Source organism: Symphalangus syndactylus, chromosome 23 (genome assembly GCF_028878055.3).
Source record: "Symphalangus syndactylus isolate Jambi chromosome 23, NHGRI_mSymSyn1-v2.1_pri, whole genome shotgun sequence".
Taxonomy (NCBI): Eukaryota; Metazoa; Chordata; class Mammalia; order Primates; family Hylobatidae; genus Symphalangus; species Symphalangus syndactylus.
The window spans coordinates 18370379-18392920 of NC_072445.2; the positions used below are offsets into that span (position 1 = coordinate 18370379).

The window sequence follows — 22542 nt, forward strand, 5'->3', positions numbered from 1 at the left end:
GGTGACATAGCGAGACTCCATCTTAAAATAAAAAAAAAAGAAACTAGGGTTCTGAAGTTTTCTAGGCAGTACCTAGTACCCTGTGCAACTTCATACTTAACCTTTCTTGCTGAATGCAGAATGATGTCAGAGTTGATGGTGACGATGGTAAGATGAGGTCATGATTATGGTGGTGACACTGGTGATGAGAACATTGGTAATGAGGGTGGGTAGCTTGTTTTAACTTTAGTAATCCCCAAGAAGAAAGAGCTCCCTTTCTTCTTAGAAAGCAGATAGGCCTTCGGTATTTCCATGACATTATTAGGCTTTAGAGAGTTAATGACCTGGGCTGGCAGCAAAGAGATGGTGCCTAAAAAGTCAGGAATGTACCACTTAGGGAGGTCTGTAGGCCCAGGACTAATAAAGACCTTAGCAACATGGGAGACCCACTAGGAGTGTGCACCCTTGTGTCCTGGAGCCTCTGTGGACACAAATGCAATAAAAAACATAAGATTTTCATCCCCGGGATTCCAGGAATGGTGAGTGGGTGGGTAGTGTTGTGAAGGCTGGTGGATTCATTCAGAAATGAGGCTGAAACACGTGTGGCTGCTTCTGAGCACATATGTCCCCTCCATTCTCAGCTCAGCCACGCTGGAGAAGGCCAGATGATTTACAATATGGTTAGGCTTTGTGTCACCCAAATCTTATCTTGAATTATAATCCCCATAATCCCCACGTGTCAAGGGAGAGACCAGGTGGAGGTAATTGAATCATGACAACAGTTTGTCCCATGCTGTTCTCACGATAGGGAGTGAGTTCTCACGAGATCTGATGGTTTTATAAAGGGCTCTTTACCCCTTTGCTCAGCACTTCTCCTTCCTGCTGCCTCGTGAAGAAGATATCTTGCTTCCTCTTTGCCTTCCACCGTGATTGTAAATTTCCTGAGGCCTCCCCAGCCATGCTGAACTGTGAGTCAATTAAACCTCTTTCCTTTATAAATTACCAGTCTTAGTCAGTTCATGATAGCAGTATGAAAACAGACTAATACAATTTACTACCCTCCAAAGTGACTCAGAGAATTGTGAAGGCTGCAGTAAAGCAGCTGGTGGAGGTTTTGATGGTGGAGGAATGATACTGAGGTAGGAGAACAGGGAATCGAGGTGACCAGGGGTTGAGGCATGAGTAAGGAAACAGCAGGTGCAGCCAGTTCATAGAGGCAGGAGAGCAGCAGGTGCAGCATATAGACCACATCCTTGTTCCTGATAACAAGCCACGTCAGCCTCTGATTGGTCACAGGACAATCCTTCATGGGGTGCGTCCAGTTGGAGGCCTTTGGGGAGCACCAAAGGGTGTTGCTGGGTTCTTTTTAGCTTAATAAAAACCCTGATTGAAGAGGCTATTGAGCCCGCTTCCACTCTGTGAATTGTCTCCAATAAATCTGTGTTTTTGTTACTCTGTCTTGTTGCTGACAGGGGCATACAGTAAGGATGATAATGGCGGTGGCAGGTTATGGTGAAGGCTAGGACAATGCTGATGGTGACAAGGGTTGTAACGGAGGTGACAGCACAATGGTGGCAGGTGTGCAATATTGCAATATGTGATGTGGCAGTGGTAGGGATGTCCCAAGTTGAGCTACTGGCAACCACAATGGGGAATCATCGTGAGCACTGGGCACCAATAAGATTCCGCAGTGACTCCCTGTCTTCACAGGCAGGACAGGCTCTGGGAGGTGAAAACCAGCCTGAGAAGAATGAGACCTTGCCTTAGGAGGCATTTAGTTGTCTTCTGTGTAGAAAGGTAGCCCTTCACTTTCCTCATAAATCAGCCCCATAAACTTTCCACTTTGCAATTTGCAGGTAGTCAGCCCCATAAACCACTCCTGACTGGGAAACGGGGCTTGAACAAATAAATCACACTTATTATTTACGTCAGCAACAATGTCATCATTGCACAGGAGTCCAGACCTGGACCGACCTACCCAGGGGACATGGGCCGCTCACCTCAATATTGTTCAAGTCAAGCATGCCATGATTCAACACTGAATTTTTAGACAGAGGCCCTTATATCATAGTGACATAATTTAATAGCACTCTTCACCCTCCCTGGAGTGGGCCTCAATGGGGGGCAGCAGACATATTGCTTCTCTGGGAGAGGGGGATGATTCTCAGAGGAGGCTTGTGCCCTTTCCCTGTGAGAAGACCACTGTCGGGTCTCCAGCCTATAATTCACCCCGGTGCTGCCACTGACATGTTACTGTGTACACTAGCACAGCCTCGTTTCCCTCCTCCTGCACATGCAGGAAATACAAGCTCCTTCTCTTCAGCATGGCTTAGCCTGGGCCTGTGCCAGGGTGGCCTCTGGTCCCCTGAAGGTGGTGAGACAGGTGATGGCTGCCTCTGGGTAGATTTTTAGCACCTTGTGTAACACATTCTGGCAAGGGCTGCCGTTTCCTCGTCTCAGGCTTGCTATTTGTGGGTCCTTGTTCCTTGAGCAGAATGCTTGGTCCAGGCCTTGCCATCCTTTGTATGGATAGAGCTTTCACAACCTGCCACAACTTTCTTAGCACAAATCTGAATTCATGACAGCCGTTTAATTAAAGCCATCTCCCTGTGTTTCTTCATGTTGTTATGCAATGGGACAAAGTGATACTGGGGTTGACCTTTTTCTTTTCTGGGAGGATCTCCTCCCCTCCCCTCCCCTCCCAGAAAAGTCTGAGCTAGTTAGCAGTGTATTAAAGTAGGCATCGCATTTGTAGATGTATCAGATATTTTTTCATGATCTTCAATACTGTCAGGCTCTTTGGAATTCCAATTAGTTGGGGGTATGGGGGAGAAGGGTCCTGTTAAGATGTCTAGAAATGAACGTATTAGGAAAAATCTCTGGTTTAGTAAATTAAAAGCTCTGGAATATATTAGAATCAGATATTTTTGGTTTGGAATATAAATGTATAATATATGGAGAATATGTTTTGGGTCATTTTAGGTATAATTTGGGAGGGCAGAGCCTGTGTATGTTTGGGACCACAGCACTGAGGGAATGTTCACAACAGTTTCAATGCCATGAAGAACAGGTGATGTACAAAATACACCACATTTCCAGTGATTATAATTTTTTTGTTTTGAAATATTTTAAAACATAGTATACTGGGAGGTATACCATTACACCCCAAATGATTAACCAGCCTAAGGCAGTCGTGCTAATTCCATCCCTCTTGCCAGAGATTGGCTTAATGCCAGGCAGGTATAAGCCAATCTGGGCCAATGAAAGTCAAGGAGAGAGGCTTGCTCAGAGCTTCTGAGTAAGAGAGGCCCATCCCACCTGCCCTTCTTCCATCTTGCTGGATGTGAACACGAAAGCTGTGGTTTGAGGTGCTGTTGGCAGCCATGTTGGGGCCATGAGGGGAAACAGCATTAGGATGAACCCAAGACTGCAGCTGACAGAGCAGAGAAATGAAAAGAACCTGGGTTGAGTGGCTGAATCTACCAATTTTGATCCCTACTTCTGGACTTTCTGTTCTATGAAACAATAAATTTCACAATAATTTAAGCAAGTCTGGAAGAGGGTTTCTGTTACCTAAAGGGGAAGCATCCTGACACAGCTATTTAATAATGGATAAGCATTTGTCATTACTAGCACTATTATAAATGCTAAGGGGAGATGAACAATAGAACACATAACATAGACAGTCCTGGCTCTTCAGAGTTCTCAGATGTTTATTGGAGAGGTGAGACAACTACACAAAGCACAAATATGGGAGGGTTGGAGAACTCTTGTCACTAAAGGGCCGGATAGTCTTTGTTGTGACTACTCAGCTTGCCTGTTATAGCACAAAAGCAGTCATAGACAACAATAAACATGGGTGTGTTTCAATAAAAGTTTATTTAGAAAAACAGATGCTTGGCCAAGTTTGGCATGTGGACAATAGTTTGCCAAAGCCTGCTCTAGGAGACATCTATAGGACTATCCTACAGACATCTAGGTGACATCTATAGAAAGGAGCCATCTATAGGGATTGGAGTCCTGGGAGAATTCCTGGAGGATGTGCTGGACAGACAGAATGGAAATGAATCAGCTGCACTTCTACATGTGTGCCTTAAAAGACCATGCTATTTCACTCTCTGATATGATTGCAGGAAAAAAAAAAAAGCCAGAGTGCATATCATAATCATACCTGACAGTCTCCCCAGAGATAAGCTAATTCTGCAGAACTTCTTCCCCCATTTCCCAGTGATCAGCCACGAAAAGATCAAATATCAGTAGGTCACATGCAGAAAGACTCCCTGCCAAGTCTGCCTCCTACCTGATGGGCCAAAGGTAAGAAGCAGGCAGGCCAAGGGTATATACATCAGGTTCTTTATATTGGAGCGTTGAGATCAAAGTGTCCAGGTACACTTGTGGGTCTTGCATGAAGTGAGCTCTGGATTTTTCAAAAGCCAGAAGGTCTCCTGGGACTTACCTCCAGTGGGCCGGGCCATGTCTTGGGGAGCTTGGGCCACAATGGTTAGCTGGGACAGCTGGTTCTTAAGGGTGACCTTGAGGATGGATAGGATTTGAATAAGAGGCAGGTGAGCACAGGTGGGTTAGAGCAATGCTGTCTTACCCCATTTGTGCCGCTGTAACAGAATACCACAGACTGGGTAACTTATAAAGAACAGAGTTTAGGCCGGGCGCGGTGGCTCACGCTTGTAATCCCAGCACTTTGGGAGGCCGAGGCGGGCGGATCACGAGGTCAGGAGATCGAGACCATGGTGAAACCCCGTCTCTACTAAAAATACAAAAAAATTAGCCGGGCGTGGTGGCGGGCGCCTGTAGTCCCAGCTACTCGGAGAGGCTGAGGCAGGAGAATGGCGTGAACCTGGGAGGCGGAGCTTGCAGTGAGCCGAGATTGCGCCACTGCACTCCAGCCTGGGCGACAGAGCGAGACTCCGTCTCAAAAAAAAAAAAAAAAAAAAACAGAGTTTATTTCTTACAGTTATAGAGGCTGGGAAGTCCAAGATCAAGGCTCTGACATCTGGTGAGGGCTGCTCTCTCCTTTCAAGATGGCACTATGAATGCATATTCTAGAGTGGAGGAACATTGTTTCCTTATGTGGCGGAAGGCAGAAGGAAAGAGGACCAAGCTCCTTCTGTCAAGCTCTTTTACATAGGAATTAACCCATTCTGACCTAAACACCTCTCAACACTGTTGCAATAGGGATTAAGTTTCCAACACATGAATTTTGGGGGACACATTCAGGCCACAGCAAATGTTATATGCAGAGGCTTGGATGGGGACCCATCAAAGTTTACGAGGGGAAGCCTGATGGATGACGCCCTCACAGGCTGTGCTGGTGGCCTGTTCTGCCTTGACATCTTGAGACAAGAGCCCAAAGTTTAATTTGAGGAAGTATCTAGGACAATAATACCCGTCAGTATTTACCTATAGTCATAGAGTCTGGGAGTTATTAAACAATGACATTGATGTAGTTTACAGGGCTTGGACGAGGAGGGTGACCCCACAAATCTACCTTTCCTAAATATGCAGCAAGAAGTATGATGAAAACACTGGTTAGCAGTAACCAGGGGAGAGGGGCAGTAAGTGGGAGGGAAGAGCAAGGCCCAGGGAGAGAGGGAGGACCCTTTCACACTTCAAGGAGTGGGGCAGGGTGAGGGTCACATGGAGAGGAGAGCTTTGAGGAGGCCAAGGTTTGCAGGGGAAGGAACAGCATTTCTGAAATGGACAAGATTGTACCCAATGGTGAGAACTGGCAAGCCCCTCACCCCTGCCCCCTAAAGCCTACCATTTAGGGGCTTAAACATTTCCATTCATGTTTTCTTACTTCCATGTATAAACACAGGCATACTTTGGAGAGAGGAGAAAAATAAACCAAACTGCTGAGTAATACCCTTTTGAAAAGAAATACATACTTTCAAAAAGGACCAAAACAACTTGTGGAAGCTTTGGAAGGGTGTTTTCTTATTTTTAAAAGCTCAAGGGTTTTGGTGAAATCAGTGTTGTTTTCTCAGGCTCCAAAACAGATTAACATATGGGCAGCTTCAGCTTGTGGCTCAGAGAGACAAAAGAAACCACAAAAATAGCTTTCTAATAATTGTCCCCAAATATGTCTGTCGAGGGCTGGTTAGTGCCCACTCCCCTTTGCTAATCAAAACTCGAGGCAGAGGCGCCGGCTCCCCTCGCCGCCATTTGATGTCCCTCTGGTTACTGTATTTACTCTCCTTCTCACTCCCAATTGCTTCCCGAAGCTTTCATCTGTTCCAACGCCCTGCTCTGCCCGTCTGGGCCACCACCGCTGGGGTTTAAGGCAAACCTTGCATCTGGTTTCTCTTTGCTTCTTTTCGCCTTTGTCTTTGTTTACTTTCACGAGGAGACAGACGGTTGCTTTATTAACCCCCTGCCTTGTTTTCTTTAGGTTTTTCAGTTGTTTTAATCTTCGCATCAACTATCCCAATCTGCTCCCTCACCTTCCACTCCACTGGGCTCTCTGTGATCTGGCACTTGGGTCTTGTTTCTTGCCAGTTGGGTCCAGTGGCCTTGTTGATTCGTCTTGGCTGCTGCTGCAAACTCGGCTGCGGCCCTCAGCGCTGTGTGGCTTCCAAGTTCTCATTGTGAAGGTCTTTTCTTCTTTGTGTTTCTCCAGGCAGGGATATGGGATGTTTATAAACTTCAGGAGAGCTTACTTTTGAAAGGGGAGAATTGAATTTCCTGGGCTGCCTGCTGAGATGTATTATCTGTGGAATTCCTGTTTGAATGACTGGCAGATTTCTGAGCAATGGTGCTGTTTCCAACCTGGTTTGCTCTTCAAGCTGTGTACCCCCCTCTGTGTGTGCCTCTGTCTAGAGCAGAACCCAAATTGAGCCCAAACCACTTCATCTGTTCATCACCTTTCTCCCTCAAACCTTGTCCTTTAAACCTGATAAAGAAATAAACCTGATAAAGAAATAATGCAAAAGGTCAAAGCATGGAAAAAATAAAAATTCTCCACAATTCTTCACCAAGTTATTAAAATATTACAGTTGTGTGACACAGATTAAGAATATTGATTGCTGGCTGGATGCAGTGGCTCACGCCTTTAATCCCAGCATTCGGGAGGCTGAGGCGGGTGGATCACTTGAGGTCAGAAATTCAAGACCAGCCTGACCAACATGGTGAAATTTCGTCTCTACTAAAAATACAAAGATTAGCCGGGCATGTGGCACATGCCTGTAAACCCAGCTACTCAGGAGGCTGAGGCAGGAGAATAGCTTGAACCTGGGAGGCAGAGGTTGCAGTGAGTCGAGATCGTGCCACTGCATTCCAGCCTGGGTGACAGAGAGAGATTCCATCTCAAAACAACAATGAAACATTGATCGCTCTTAATCCTTATTACCAACCCTCTAAATTTTTGCCACTCAAAGTGTAGTTCCTGGACAGCAGCATCAGCATTTCCTGGGAACTGGTTAGAAATGCACATTTGGGCTGGGCATGGTGGCTCACATCTGTAATGATAGCACTTTGGGAGGCCAAGGTAGAAGGATTGCTTGAGCCCAGAAGTTTGAGATCAGCTTGGGCAACATAGCAAGACCCTGTCTCTACAAAAAGAAAAAAAAAAAATTAGCCAGGCGTGGTGGTGCATGGCTGTAGTCCCAGACACTCAGGAGGCTCAGGTGGGAGGATTGCTTGAGCCTGGGAGGTCAAGGTTGCAGTGAACCGTGATCATGCCATTGCACTCCAGCCTGGGCACCAGTGAGACTGTGTTTCAAAAGAAAAAAAAAAATGCAGATTCAGGCCCCACCCCAGATCAACTGATTTAGAACCTGCATTTTATAAAGATCCGCAGGTGACTAGTGTGAATGTTAAAGTTTGAGAAATCTCGCTTTCACAACCTTTAAAAACATTTAATGAAGCATTATACCAAGAGAAAATCGGCCAAGTACTTAAACAATCCCACGGTCTAGCATGAAAACTGTGGTCAAAATATCTAGATTGTGCCTCTACTTACAGGTAAGTCATTGAGTTCACTTGGACTCACTTTTGGGATGACAAAAATGCCTCCCTCTTCACCTACTAGGGTTGATGCAATAATTTTTGGTAGTGGTTAAGTGAAACAAATGGGTTAATGCATTCTGTGAAGCACCATAAAATGTTAGCTATTACAGTTTACACACTGCTTTATTCTAATTTTGGGGCATTTTAGTTTTTCCTTGCTAGAGCTAGCCAAATGCAGATATTAATTGTGAGAAGATACAGCAGTCATGGTGCATCAGGGACAGGACATGTCAGAAGACCTCATCTGTAAAGGGGGATAACTATGAAAGGATAATCAACCTTGGGGCCCCCAAATCACTAAACTAAAGGGAAAAGTCAAGCTGGAAACTGCTTAGGGCAAACCTGCCTCCCATTCTAGTCACTGCTCACTGAGATAAACACATATCTGACTGCCTCATTTGGAGAGGCTGACAAACTCAAAAGAATGCAACCGTTTGTCTCTTATCTACCTTTGACCTGGAAGCCTCCTCCCCGCTTCGAGCAGTCCCATCTTCACCTCGAGTTGTTCTGCCTTTCCAGACTGAACCAATGTACATCTTACACATATTGACTGAGGTCTCCTGTCTCCCTAAATGTATAAAACCAAGCTGTGCCCCTACCACCTTGGACACATGTTGTCAGGACTGCCTGAGGCTGTGTCACGGGTGCACGTCCTCAACCTCGGCAAAATAAACTTTCTAAATTAACTGAGACCTGTCTCAGATATCTGGGGTTCACATAACAATAATTCCTACGTTAGGGGACATTTGCCTTGCTGGCCCAGGGCATGGGCACACAACCCAGGTTGAACTAAGCCTACTCTTCCGCCCAGGACTCTGAAGCCGAGACACATGATACAGAGACATAAGGATGGTGGAGAATTTGTTTAGCAGCAGCAGTGGGGGCAGTGGTGGTGGCAGTGGCAGTTGTGGTGGTTATGATTTAAAACCAGGTCTTGGCTTCCCCTGTCTCCTGCTCATTTTCTAAACACTCCCGTGCTGGCAGCCCTTACAGCCCTCGCTCACTCTCGGGGCCTCCTCTGCCCGGGCTCCCACTTTGGTGGCACTTGAGCCCTTCAGCCCGCCGCTGCACTGTGGGAGCCCCTTCCTGGGCTGGCCGAGGCCGGAGCCGGCTCCCTCAGCTTGTGGGGAGGTGTGGAGAGAGAGGCACAGGCGGGAACTGGGGCTGCGCGTGGTGCTTGCGGGCCAGCGCGAGCTCCAGGTGGGCATGGGCTCGGCAGACCCTGCACTAGGAGCGGCCAGCCGGCCCCACTGGCCCTGGGCAGTGAGGGGCTTAGCACCTGGGCCAGCAGCTGCTGTGCTCAATTTCTCGCCGGGAGCCTTAGCTGCCTTCCTGCAGTGCAGAGCTCGGGACCTGCAGCCCGCCATGCCTGAGCCTCCCCTCACCTCCGTGGGCTCCTGTGTGTCCTGAGCCTCCCCTACGAGCACCGCCCCCTGCTCCACAGCACCCAGTCCCGTCGACCAATACAGATACAACTCAAGGACTGAGGAGTGCGGGCACATGGTGCAGGACTGGCAGTCAGCTCCACCTGCAGCCTGGGTGCGGGATCCACTGGGTGAAGCCAGCTGGGCTCCTGAGTCTGGTGGGGACTTGGAGAACCTTTATGTCTAGCTAAGGGATTGTAAATACACCAATCGGCACTCTATCTAGCTCAAGGTTTGTAAACACACCAATCAGCACCCTGTGTCTAGCTCAGGGTTTGTGAATGCACCAATGGACACTCTGTATCTAGCTACTCTGGTGGGGACTTGGAGAACCTTTGTGTCCACGCTCTGTATCTAGCTAATCTAGTGGAGAGGTGGAGAACCTTTGTGTCTAGCTCAGGGATTGTAAACGCACCAATCAGCGCACGGTCAAAACAGACCACTCGGCTCTACCAATCAGCAGGATGTGGGTGGGGCCAGATAAGAGAATAAAAGCAGGCTGCCCGAGGCAGCAGTGGCAACCCACTCGGGTCCCCTTTCACACTGTGGAAGGTTTGTTCTTTTGCTCTTTGCAGTAAATCTTGCTGCTGCTCACTCTTTGGGTCCACACTGCCTTTATGAGCTGTAACATCAAGAATGAAGATCCGCGGCTTCATTCTTAAGCCAGCGAGACCAGGAACCCCACCAGAAGGAAGAAACTCCGAACACATCCGAACATCAGAAGGAACAAACTCCAGACATGCCGCCTTTAAGAACTGTAACACTCACCCCGAGGGTCTGCGGCTTCATTCTTGAAGTCAGTGAGACCAAGAACCCACCAATTCCGGACACACGTGTAATTCTCTGAGATGCCCAATAGCCTCTTAGTAAATTGCTTTTCTGCTGAAACCACCCAGAGTTAGTTTCTGTCACTACCAAGAAGCCTGAGTGGTAACTCCACCACCTTACCAGCTTGCCCTGAGGAATAAGGAGGCAATGCATGCCAAGGCCTGGCACAGTGGATGGCACCTGGAAATGCCCTATTAGTAGCAGCAAAAGTGAACAATGCATCCACTTTTGTTTTAACTTGATAAAGCCTCATTCTTTCATCATTGAATTACAAGTTGTGACTTCCACTAACTCCTGAGCAGCTGGTCATCTTTACATTCTCAAGGCGAGGAGCTCAGCCACCTTGATGTGCTTCCTCTGCTCTTGGTCAGAGGCCATTTGTTGTCCTGGCCCTCTAAGGACAGCACTAAGATCCATCCCGCTCTTCTTTCTGTCTGCAAAACCAAAGCTGACCGGCCCCCAGAATTCTCCCAATGCTTCATCCAATTTGTCCATGAGCCAACTACTCCAAAGCTGTTCAGGACTATCTCTCCATTTCTTTCTTAACCTGTCAAGAGACGGGTTACCAGATTCCCTCTATTACCACCGATAAATTGAAAATAAAACAGATTTCATCAAGACCACAATTCCTTGCTTGTGGTCAAAGCTAACAAGAAGGATCCCACCTGGAACCTAGTAGGATAAATTACATAATTAATGTTATTCCTTAGTTTGCTGATGTTGAAATCTGTCCCCAGTAGCCTTATTTCTCCTGCTTTATATCTTTCCTTCCAGGGCTGTACACTGGTGTTACCAGTCTTATGGAGAGTGGAGATACCTTGTCATTATTTCTTTGATTCCAAGATATGCCTCCCTCCAGTAAAAAAGAGAACAAGATCACAGTATGGCATTTATTTATTTGCAAAATGGAAGCAAGTGAAAATTAATCTTGCGTTGAAATCTTCTGAGAATTCAGGTTGCCTTTTGAAACGTGACATCTTGACATTGAGAAACACTGCCTTAGAAGCCTCCAAGTTATGTGAAAGCAACAGTTGCTTGGGTTCCTCATTAGATTCTTCTTTGTAAACTCACACCTTTATGTGAAGACATTTATTTAATCTCTGACTGACTTTTCCTGAGTTCAACCTGTGCCTTGCTGAAGGAGAGCACAAAGAGTCTGAATCTCTTGCACCCTGCCATTTGCAAAATGGAAACGTGCTAACGCTCCCACCTTTTGCTGTTGCTTTTTCTTTCCCCTCTCATTAAAAATTTTAGTTTTAAAAACCTGAGCAACCTGTGCTCTAGAGAATCTCCTGTGCATCTGCACCAAGAGACCTACATCTGATGGCATATTGTTTAAAATAGCAAAAGACAGGAACCTCCAATATCCCTCAATAGGAGAGTGGATAAAACATGGAGGCATATCATTCATACAATGGAGTTCTATACAAGAGTGAACATGAATGAGAATACAGCTACCTACAATAACATGGGTAAATGTTAGAGACATTTACTATAGATGAGGAAAAGCAGCTTGCAGAGGACTGCATAGATCATGATGATGATTATTTTTCTTGTTAAAGCTCAAAAACAAACCCAAGCAAAAAGTAAATAATATGTTGCTCAAGGCTAGTATGGACGAGCTTTCCAGGGCTTACCGGTATCTGCGTATCTGTGCTCCTCTCCTGGGCACATGGAAGGATCACATTTCTCTCCTCTGGCAGCCAAGTGAGGCTGGATAGCTGTCCCGGCCAATGGGCTGTGACTGTAAGGAACACGTGTCACTCCTGGGCTGAAGCAGCTCATTGCAGCTGAAGTGATCTTGCAGAATGCCTCATATTTAGGTGATGGCACCATAAGGTCAAAGCAGCCTGGATTGTGGAGTTGCTGCATGAAGGATAGGAGGGTCAGCTGGATCTGCAGTAGGTAGGTTTTTTCTTGAACAAGAAAAAAATTTTTGCTGTTGTGTTAAGCAGTTGAGATTTTAGAGTGTTCTGTTTCCACAGCATGACCTAGTCTGCCCTGGCCAATACAGATACATACCTAAAAGTTACCAGAAAGGCGAGAAAGAGAATAACAAACCCACAGCTCAGGATGTGACTATCCTGTGGAAGGCAAATGGATTGGGAATAGGAAAGAGCACACGGGAGCTGCAAGAGCGAAAGTATGTTCTGATTCTTATTTACTTATTTTTAGAGACAGGGTCTCACTATGTTGCCCAGGCTGGTCTCAAGCTCTTGGGCTCAAGTAATTCTCCTGCCTCGGCGTTGCAAATTGCTGGGGCATTACAGATGATGTTCTGATTCTTAAAGTGTTCATTGTGTAATTAAGCCTTTATAGTTTGTTTATACTTAATGTAAAGTGCCAAATATAGAAAACAAAAGCTTAAAACACTTTAAAATAGTTTAAAAACTGAACAGCATTAAAGGCAGAGTCTATGTGTCAGGTAAATGGGTGGTCAGTTTGATAATTTTCATAATAAAATGTTGGATTAAAAAACCCTGAATGGACCACAGTTACATTAAGAACTTTTTGAAAAAACTTGCCTATAATTCATTAACTCAACACAGCAACGATTTTGAGCTTTTGAGCCCTTATCTCTATAAATATAGAATTTTCATACATGTGCTCACAGAATATATAATATTTTATGGCTTGCTTTTTTCACTTAACATTTTATTATCAACTCTTCCCCAACATTTATGCTTTTTTGGTGAGTGCATACATGTTTGGGAATTCCTCCCATCCCAGGCAAGTGAGGGCATCCCCTTCCAACCTCAGTCATACTCCAAAAGCCAAAGATACTTTTAACTTGGTGTAAGATTCAACAAAGCTCTAACACACACTGTTCCTTCTGAAGTTTTTGTAGGAGATGCTGTGTCTATCTGCCAACTACTGTTTCCTTGAGATAAAGGGAAGCTCTTTAAGACAAACTGGGCAATTAATAGCATTCTCCACGTCATGGTAGCATGCCTGTTATGTGTTAGGCCAGGGGTCCCCAACCCCACCCCCCCACCCCCCACCCCCCACCCCCCACCCCCCCCACCCCCCACCCCCACCCCCCCACCCCCCACCCCCCACCCCCACCCCCCCACCCCCCACCCCCCACCCCCACCATGGCCTGTTAGGAACCAGGCCTCACAGCAGGTGGTGCACTACTGCCTGAGCTCCACCTCCTGTGAGATCAGCGGTGGCATTAGATTCTCATAGGAGCGTGAACCTTATTGTGAACTGGGCGTGCGAGGGATCTACGTTGCGCACTCCTTATGAGAATCTAATGCCTGGTGATCTGAGGTGGAACAGCTTCATCCCCAAACCACCCCTCATCTTCCCCAGCAACGGAAAAATTGCCTTCCATGAAACCAGTCCGTGCTGCCAAAAAGATTGGGGACAGCTCTGTTAAGCAATGCCAGGGAAATCTCAGTCTTTTTCTCCTTGACTTTTCTCCTTCAGCCTCCCTCTTATTACTGTATCTCACCACTGTCTCAAAAAGCAGCCCAGGCTGGGCGTAGTGGCTCACGCCTGTAATCCCAGTATTTTGGGAAGCCAAGGCAGGAGGATCACTTGAGGTCAGGAGTTTGGAGAGTAGCCTAAAGTAACAGGGAAACCCTATCTCTATAAAAAAATTGTTTTAATTAGCCAGATGTGATGGTGTGTGCCTATAATCCCGGATAGTCAGGAGATTGAGGTGGGGGGATTGCTTCAGCCCAGGAGTTCGAGGCTGCACTGAGCTATGATCAAGCCACTGCACTCTAGTCTGGGTTTTTTTCCTGGTTATAAAAATTATTCATGGCCAAATACACAGAAATAAAAGTTGTCTATCTTTTTTATCACCCACAACTAGACTGCTGCTAGTAATTTAGTATTTTAAAGAAATGCATGCTTTTTAACAGTCTCCTTGCCTGAAGCCAAAGTGTTAACAAGACCATTCTACTTGTTCAATTTCTACCCTATGCCGGCACATCCAGGGCTCAGATGAATTTAACATTAGTACCGGATGGCCCATGCTTTTTATCCATGTGGTAGCAGTAACAATAAGTCTTCCCAGCTATCATTAAGAGATGATTTAAAATGTCATCAAGTATATGAAAGACTCCTCCTCTCAGAATAGCAAACAGCTGTTCACCATCTCCAGTGAGCCTGGAGCCAAAGAAAGAGACTAAGTGACTGGGGCTCTGGGCAACTCCTGGCCCTAAACGAGGAGGGCAGACAGTTCCTGGAGGGTTCTAGGTGAAACCCACACCCCATGTCACTTGGACTGTCCATTTAGCTGAGACTGGGATATTTTGGCTTGAAACTACAGAACGGTTTCCATTCTCTCTGACTTTTCAGGACAGCTTGCTTGGTGGTTTACAGTGGGAGGGTCAGGAGTTACCTAGTTCTCTATAGGTCTTTAAAAGTAGCTTATGGAGTTTTCATCTGAAGGGCTTAAGTGCGGTCTTGTTGAAAGGCAGTGGGGTGGGTTTGTGGCCTCTGGGGGTTCTCTCCACACAGATTTAACTTTGCTATTTCTGCCCTCATCTTCCTTTCCCAGAATTCAGTGCTCCTCTGTTCAGCTTCTGATGGCCACCATCTTGCCTGCCAGTCGTCTAGTCCCTGTCGTCTCTCCTGGAGGAGGCCTGGGTCTATTACTCCACCAGTTGGAGGAGTAAAAAACCTCTGGCTTGGAGCAGTGTGGGTGTCTGTTCAGTCCATGAACCTTTATGAATACCTGACACGCACTCCATTGAGCGCCAGGGATTTTGGGTGGTAGCTGACAGCATAAAAATCACAGACTGGGGAGCCTTTAGGCCATCATAGCAAACTTCCTAATGTTATAGGTGAAGAAGAAAAGGCTAGAGAGGGCATGCCACTAGCCCAAAGTCACAGCAAAATAGAAATACAAAAAAGATGTTCCTCTAAAGGATTTTACAGTCTCAATCCATATCGTGCACGTGCACGTCTTGGTAGATCATACTACATACTCATTTGGAGCTGAAAGGTTTTAGAAGATTTTGAGAAAACTCAGGCTGGAAATGCATGTAAATAGAGGCCCAGAGCCACCAAAACCCAAGCTAAAACGACTGTGTTAAGAAGGAATTCCATGTAAGGGAATATAGTAGGTGCTATTTGGTACCCGTTAATACTCCTTGGTCCTTATTTCAATATGTGCTAACAGCATTTTACCACTTTGTACTGAAAGCACCAACAGCTGAGGGCCTGAAGGTTCTTTCTTAGCATGCCTGCATAGTGGATTGAAAATTCCCAGTTCATGTCCAGGAGCAGCCCTCAGCCATTGATAGATGGGAGTTAGAGGATAAATACCCCAGCTCCCTTGCCCATAAGGTAGGTAATTCTGAGGTATGTTCTACACTGTCTCCCAGAATTCCTCTGTGAGGTTGAGCCCCTAGTTGTTACTTAGTTGCCCCCAGTGGTAACCTGCACATTGGCACTTCCTTCATTGGCTTCATTTCGTTCGATGTCTCACTTCCTCACTTCCTTGCTAGTGTTTACTGGGGTTGCCTCCCAAATAAATGATGCATACTTGAATCCTTGCTCCAGGTTAGTCTTTGCAGGAACTCAAACTAACTCAGGAGGCATCACCACCCATTGACCTATTTGAGCATTTGCCCAAGACTGTGCCTCCACAGAGAGACGGTTGTTAGCACACAGGACTCAACGTGAAAACCTACAGAAGATGGTTTGGGTGTCTATGTTGAGCCAAAACAAACAAACAAAAACTGTGCAGGCACCCACACTCTTCCATGTGTTTATAACCTCAACCAGTTGTCCTTGCAAAGGGGCAAGAATGGGTGGGTAAGGAAGCATTTACTGAGCACCTACTCTATGCCAGGCTGTGCTGCATACTCTATGTGCAGTAGAATCTTATTAAATTCGTAGATGAGCCTTGTGAAATACTCATTGTTAACCCCCATTTTGCAAATGGGAGAAGTGAGGCTAAGCAACTTGCTGAATGCTGCCAGTAAATGGTAGAGCCCAGATTCGAATCCAGTGTGGTCTGATGCCAAATCTGGTGCTTTTCTGTGCTCTCCTGCTAAACCCTGGAGCTTACAAATATGTGTATCAGCCATGGCCCTGGACTTGTGATGCCATTGCTGCTGGCAGTGGCATTTATAACCACATCAGCAGTCCATAAATGTGCTGTCTTCTCTTTCCCAAAACAAGTCCCCATGGCAATGATCCTGCATGTCTCCTTTCATGCACACATGCCCCAGGCTGCCCTTTTGTGGCTCATTTTCCTTTTTGTTTCACTTAAACCTTATAGGTCACATGTGCAAATATTCCATAGCAGGAAATGAAGAGGGCTGGAGGCAAGGGGCCCCAAGCTCTCCTCAGGTGGGGGAACCCTGGTCATTAGCAAGCCTTTGGTGTCTCTAAACGTGCCTGTGGTGTGACCGTGTATGTGCGGTGGGTTAATGTTGGCTGAGCTGGTCAGGGGGTGGGGTCAGTGGAAGAACCCGCAGACTGCGGCTGAGCCTCAGCCACCCCAGCTCTCCCCACATCTCCCCTGCAGCCACATCTGCCTTGTTTTGTGGCAATGTCGGCTTTAGTCTCATTTCAAGTTTCTTAAGGGCACTGGCTGAGTCTTCTTCAGTGTTGTGCCACTGAAGAATCTGGAACATTCTATTAGCAACAATAGACAACTGCTGGATGATACGGCTATAAATAATGACATTTAATGATGTGGCTATGTTCTAGAATCAAGTGTCATGAGCATGAGCATTTTTAGGAATAAACTTTAGGTTGCTATTAAATTTTTTTGACTGTTTGTTATGAAACTAAACTAACAGAAAAGTATAATAAATACTTTTAAATATAATGAATGCCCATATACCCATCACCTAGACTTAGCAAATAGTATTTGCCATATCTGATGCAGCTCCCAGAACCCAGGTTTCTTATCTACTCTGATTACAATAATGATACCGTCTTGTGGTACAGGGACATCTTGTCAAGCACATCATGGGGATTGTATACACAGAGGAACTACATCTCAGGATCTTCAAAGTTGTCTTCACCCAATCCCTCTATACTTACTGAAGACCTGCCATGTGTCAGGCCTTGTGGAAGGCACCCAGTGACAAAGACGAAGTCATGGTCCCCATCCTTGGGGCATTCATCTCCATTGGAGACTGGGAATAAACTTGTAAATAGACAATTGCACTGTGATGTGTCAAGCCCAACGTTCCATTTTATAGCCCCATGGACTGAGAACCTGAGAAGGCTGTTGTCTCATCTATAGTGAGTGTTACTAGATCCAAGTTGGGGAATCATGGCAGGGACTGGAGCCCTGCGTTCTACCTTTGCTCTTACTTAGCTGTGTGACCCTTAGCAAGTCACTGGCCGGGTCTGGATCACAGTTTTCTCATCTGTACATGAAAAGGTCAGGCTGAAATATTTCAAAGGCGCCCATTCAGATCCAAGTTTCTGGAACTTTTTATGGTGAAGTATTTAACCCGCCTCGCCTCCTAACTCTGCTTTTTTGCCTGTAACCTCCATTCTGAGCCAGAGCCTGCAGGAGTTTCCAGCTTTGCCTAGGTTCCACGATGGGTTCTAATTCCACCCCCTTGGAACCTGTGCCAGGGCTAATTCTCCCAGTCAGGAATTCCTTCTGTGGAACTAACCCATGTCTCTTGCTGCAGTTTCCATTAATTTCCTTTGACCTGTCCTTGGGGGGAAGTTCATGATTACTGATAATTCTAGTTAATCCTTTAACTAGAAAAAGGAAACTAACCATCTAATAGGCCGAATGAGGGAATGACTTGGCACACCATCTGCAAAATATAAACCTAAAATATTCCGGAGTGTTCTCTGGGAGGCCACAGCCATTAACGCCCCGAGAGCCGGCTACTGCAGATACATGCTCCTCATGGTGGGCACACTTCTGAACCGAGCCAGGAGTTGGCACAGGCAGGGCAGCCTGTGCCGTTTCCCCCTCTCTGCATGTTTGTGGCATAACCATCATAACCATTTTACTTGCTAAGGCAGAACATCTCCAGCCCCGTAAAAAGCTTTCTGACATCTCTCTGAGTTGCTGGCTTCCCCATTTTCAGAAGATGCCATGGTTTATTAATTCTCTGCAGAAGCAATAAGAACTGAGTATTGGCTTAATTTGGGGCCAATTTATTGTTATGATAGAAAAATTGGCTCTGTCTCCTCTTATTCAACACAAGGGCCTATATTTCCCCCTTTAACCCCTTCTGTGCTGGGCTCTTCCTCCAATCCACTTCTACTTGTTTGTCTTTGGGATATTATTTAACCTCTCTGTGCCTCTGTTTCCTCAACTAGGATAATCATAGTACCTATTTCATAGAATTGTTTTGAGTAAACACTGAGTTACTGAGTTATTTTAGGGTCTCTCTCTCTTTCTACCAGAAACTTCAAATTGACACACTGTTTTAAAAAATCTGGGAATTTCACTTTCTAAAAATCCAGGTTTTCAGCTTCTCATGAGTGACTGGGAGCCACGCTTACCCTATGTCCACACAACCACCTAGAGCCGAGTAGAGGTGGCTCCTGCTAAAAGTGACATCTCATGTCTGTCCAGGTCCTGGTCCTCCATTCCACTCAGGGGCAGGGTCTTTCTTCATGTCCTGGTTGACCCAGAGGCCCTGAGTCTGTGGTCGGGGTTCCCCTGTTTCCTTAGGCTGAGCCGGTTGTATCCACAGAACTCAATTCTCCTCCACACCCGAAGCTGCTCGGAAATGTCCTTCCAGCATTACCTGCACCAATAGAAACAGGCAGCTATGCTCACTGGGAAAGGAAATCTGAACAAGACAATCGGAACCTCTCCTGAGACAAATCTACCCTAGTGGGTTGAAGATAGAATTGTAATTTAGAGACAGAAGAAAAGAAAAAAATTATAAAAGCAGCACGATTCCCATTTTCTCTGAATTCTGACATTGTTGAGTGCCAAGTGAACAGGCACCTCACGTGCCTTGCATCTATGCCACACAATCATCCCAGTGAGGTGGGTGTCATGGTTCCTGTTTTATGGATGAGAAAAGTGAGGCTCAGAGCGGTTGAGTAACTTGTACAAAGTCACATGCTTAGGAAGTGGCAAAGGCAGGCTAACCCCACCCTTGATTGAGAACTGGATTGGGTGAAAGTTCTTGCAGGGTGGGCCAGGGTGAAGGTCGCCCTGGTGGAACGCCTGAGGCCATGAGCGATCCTGCTGATGCCTGTAAACGGTGCCAGCAGCGCAGGAGATTCCTGCCCTGGGAGAAGAGGGGGAATTCAAGGGAAGCATGTGGGAGTGCTATTGGCATCTGGTGGGTAGAGGCCAGGGACACTACTAAACATCCTACAATGCGCAGGACAGCCCACAACAAAGAAAACAAGATATCAGTGGTCGTGAGGCTGACAAACTGCCTTAAAGCCTTTTTTTTTTTCTTTTTCTAGACAGGGTCTTCCTCTATCACCCTGCCTGGAGTGCAGTGACACAATCACGGCTCACTGCAGCCTTGGGCTCCTTGGACTCCTGTGGCTCAAGCGCTCCTCCCACCTCAGCCTCCTGAGTAGCTAGGTCTATAGGTGTGAGCCAACGCACCTGGCCATCTCTCTTAATTTTAAGAGTCTGATTCTAAGATGGTTGAGGGGTCACCAGAAGACCCTTTTCTGGTCATGGCCTGAGGCTTTTCTTTGCTGTCACCAAGGCTCCCACAGAAAGGTGGATGTTGTCTGGAGGAGGATTTATGGACATACCATTTGGCATAGCATTTGGGAATGCCAGACCTGAAAGGCCATCTAAGCAAATCCCTCAGTTGTACAGATGAAGAAACTGAAGCCCAGAGGAGAAAGTGCTTCACTAAGACTGACCAGTCTGATACCTTATTCCTGAGGGCCAGAAAGTAGATCGCTGGATGCAGTACAGGTTGGGGGCAGGCATCACTTCTGTGTGAATTCAGGGTACAGTGTGCCCTCTGATGGCCCTCAGCTTCTCCATCTCTAACAAGAGGTGGAGGAGGCACAGGCCTGGGGAATTTCTGGGTCAGCTCTAGCACTGGGGACAGTCTAGGGCAGTGGTTCTCAGTATTGAGCAGCATCAGCACACCCCGGAGGGTTTGTGAAAACCCACATTGCTGGGCCCCACCCCTGAGTTCCCAGTCTAGTAGGGCTGCAGTGGGGCCTGAGAATGTGCATTTCTAACAGGTTTCCAGGTGATGCTGCTGCTGGGACCACACTGAGAACCACTGGTCTAGGAGGTGGGGATGAGTAAATTGAGAGATACCTATCACTAGGAAGGAGGTGAAACACTGCCTCTGATTGGGTGGCTGTAAATCAGGTGGATGTATCCCAAAGGCCCCAACTTTTACTAGTATTTTGGCCTAAGGTAGGTCTGTGTCCCTGAACTTGGTACAAACTCCTGTTCCTTGGAAGGCCACTCTGCCCCATGGCCAGGTCACCATACACTTATCTTCCAAATTCAGTCACACTTGAGTGTGAAAGGAGGCAGTGCTAATAACTATAGGGACAAAAGGCGCAAGCTGGGCTGTCTGTGGCAAATTGAGCCATAGGAAGTCAACTGGGCAGCCGGGCCTCTGGGAAGTAGCCAGGCCCACACAGAGCCTTAAATCTCCTTCACAAGCATTTTGATGTGGCCAACTTGTTTTCACTGAGTTCAGAGGAAGAGAGGGAGTTGGGATGCTGGCTGCTGCAAAAGTTTTCAGGGCGGCCTCTAAAATATGCAGCATAGAAGCCAGCAGAGCCATGAACCACACCCCCCTGTGCCCCGTGGTGGCTGGTCAGCATGCTGGAGTCCAGCTGGGACGGCTGCCCCACTCCCTGCGGAAGCTGTGCCACCAAAGCCAGCCTCACCTGCGGGGTCCTGTCCTGCATGTCCCAGCAGTCAGGGCTGGAAGAACTTGGGAGGTCCATGCAGGGTGGATGTGGAGGCCTCCCTCCATGTGCAACGGGTGAATCAGAGAGGTGGGATGTGCTCTACATCACCCTCATGGTAGTAGAAGGACCCGAACCATAAGTTCCAGGGCAGAGACCTTTTCACGTACACTGATCTCTAGATACATTGAATTTGGCTGTAAATTCAAAGGGACACTGTGCTAAATATTAGGGGGTATAATATTAGCTCAGAGCAGGCATCTCTCATCCAGATACAGAAGACTGGGCATGATGTCTGGTTGAAACTTTGTGGCCTATTTTTCCACACTCGGCAAAGACCTGTGTGTTGCCTTTGGACTCCTCTCCTCCTCTGCCTTTTTGAATCATATTTCCTTTAAAGTTGGGAGTGCTTTGGGTCTTCTTTATGTTGCTTTTCACCTGGGTTCTTCCTTCATTCTGCATGGTGGGGTGGAGAGAGAAAGGAGGGCCTGGGGGCCGGGGGAAACTACAAGACCGCCCCTTGCCTTCTGGAAAGGCCATTTGTTCTAGACCCAGACCCAGCCCATGCCAGGAAAGCCAGGCACACTACCCAAGTCACTGGCACAGATAAGCTGAGTGAGGGATGCTCAGGGGAACCCTAGACCTGGTCAGCACTCCATGGAAGATGAGGGGGTTCCAGGACCAGATCTGGGCAAGAGTGGGTACAAGACCACACAGCTGGAGGGAAACTTGGGAATTCTATAGGCCAAACCCTTGTTGTGCAGAGGGGTAAACTGAGACCCAGAGAGGGGTAGAGGTTTTCCCAAAGTCACACAGAGTGAGGTCTACAACATCCCTTCTCTGACTCCTTGGTCCGGGGCTCTTTCCACCACATTTTGTTGGCCGGGCAGGAATTTGGCGTGGGTCTTGAGTCTCCCACACATCCTTGAGGTAGAAGGTGCAAGGAACATGTGCAGCTGTGTGGTGCTGTCAGGGAGAGTGACTTCCTCATGCCTGTGTCACCAGCACTTGGCACGGTGCCTGACGCATGTGAGATGGTCAGTATATGTTTGTTCACTGAACCATGTAACAGCAATCCTTCAGAAGGGCTTGTCTCTTAAAAGGAGTTTTCATAAAGTTAATTTACCTTATAATGCACCTCAGTAACTGTGGCAAGGAAAAGAAATAGGGATCTTATGTGCTAGGGCATATAATGTAAATATTCTCTGAACATTTTATTATTTCAAGCATTATATAAGCAATGCATATTTATTATGAAAAAATAGGAAAAAAATTAACATCTCCACAATGATCTGATGGAACCATGGACCCAGGGGGAGCGTGCTTAGGGGCTGGAATACCTTGAAGCCCTCAGTGCACTTCCTGCAGCACCAGACTTCTCCCCTGCTTCCTTATCTCCAATCTCCATATCCTTGACATTGTCATCTTGGAGGGAAGGAGCCCCATAAACAAACCTGGCTCTAGCATT

General features: G+C 46.8%; 1 long non-coding RNA gene across 2 annotated transcripts in view; it reads left to right on the plus strand.

Moving 5' to 3' along the window:
- The first annotated feature begins 844 nt into the window (after positions 1-844).
- Positions 845-22542, plus strand: part of LOC134735784 (uncharacterized) — an 84181-nt gene continuing 62483 nt past the window's right edge. The window contains exon 1 of one of the 2 annotated variants that reach the window (XR_010119267.1): positions 845-947. This is a non-coding gene — a long non-coding RNA (uncharacterized lncRNA). The remainder of the gene's footprint in view (positions 948-22542) is intronic. The other variant, XR_010119266.1, reaches the window with a different exon arrangement.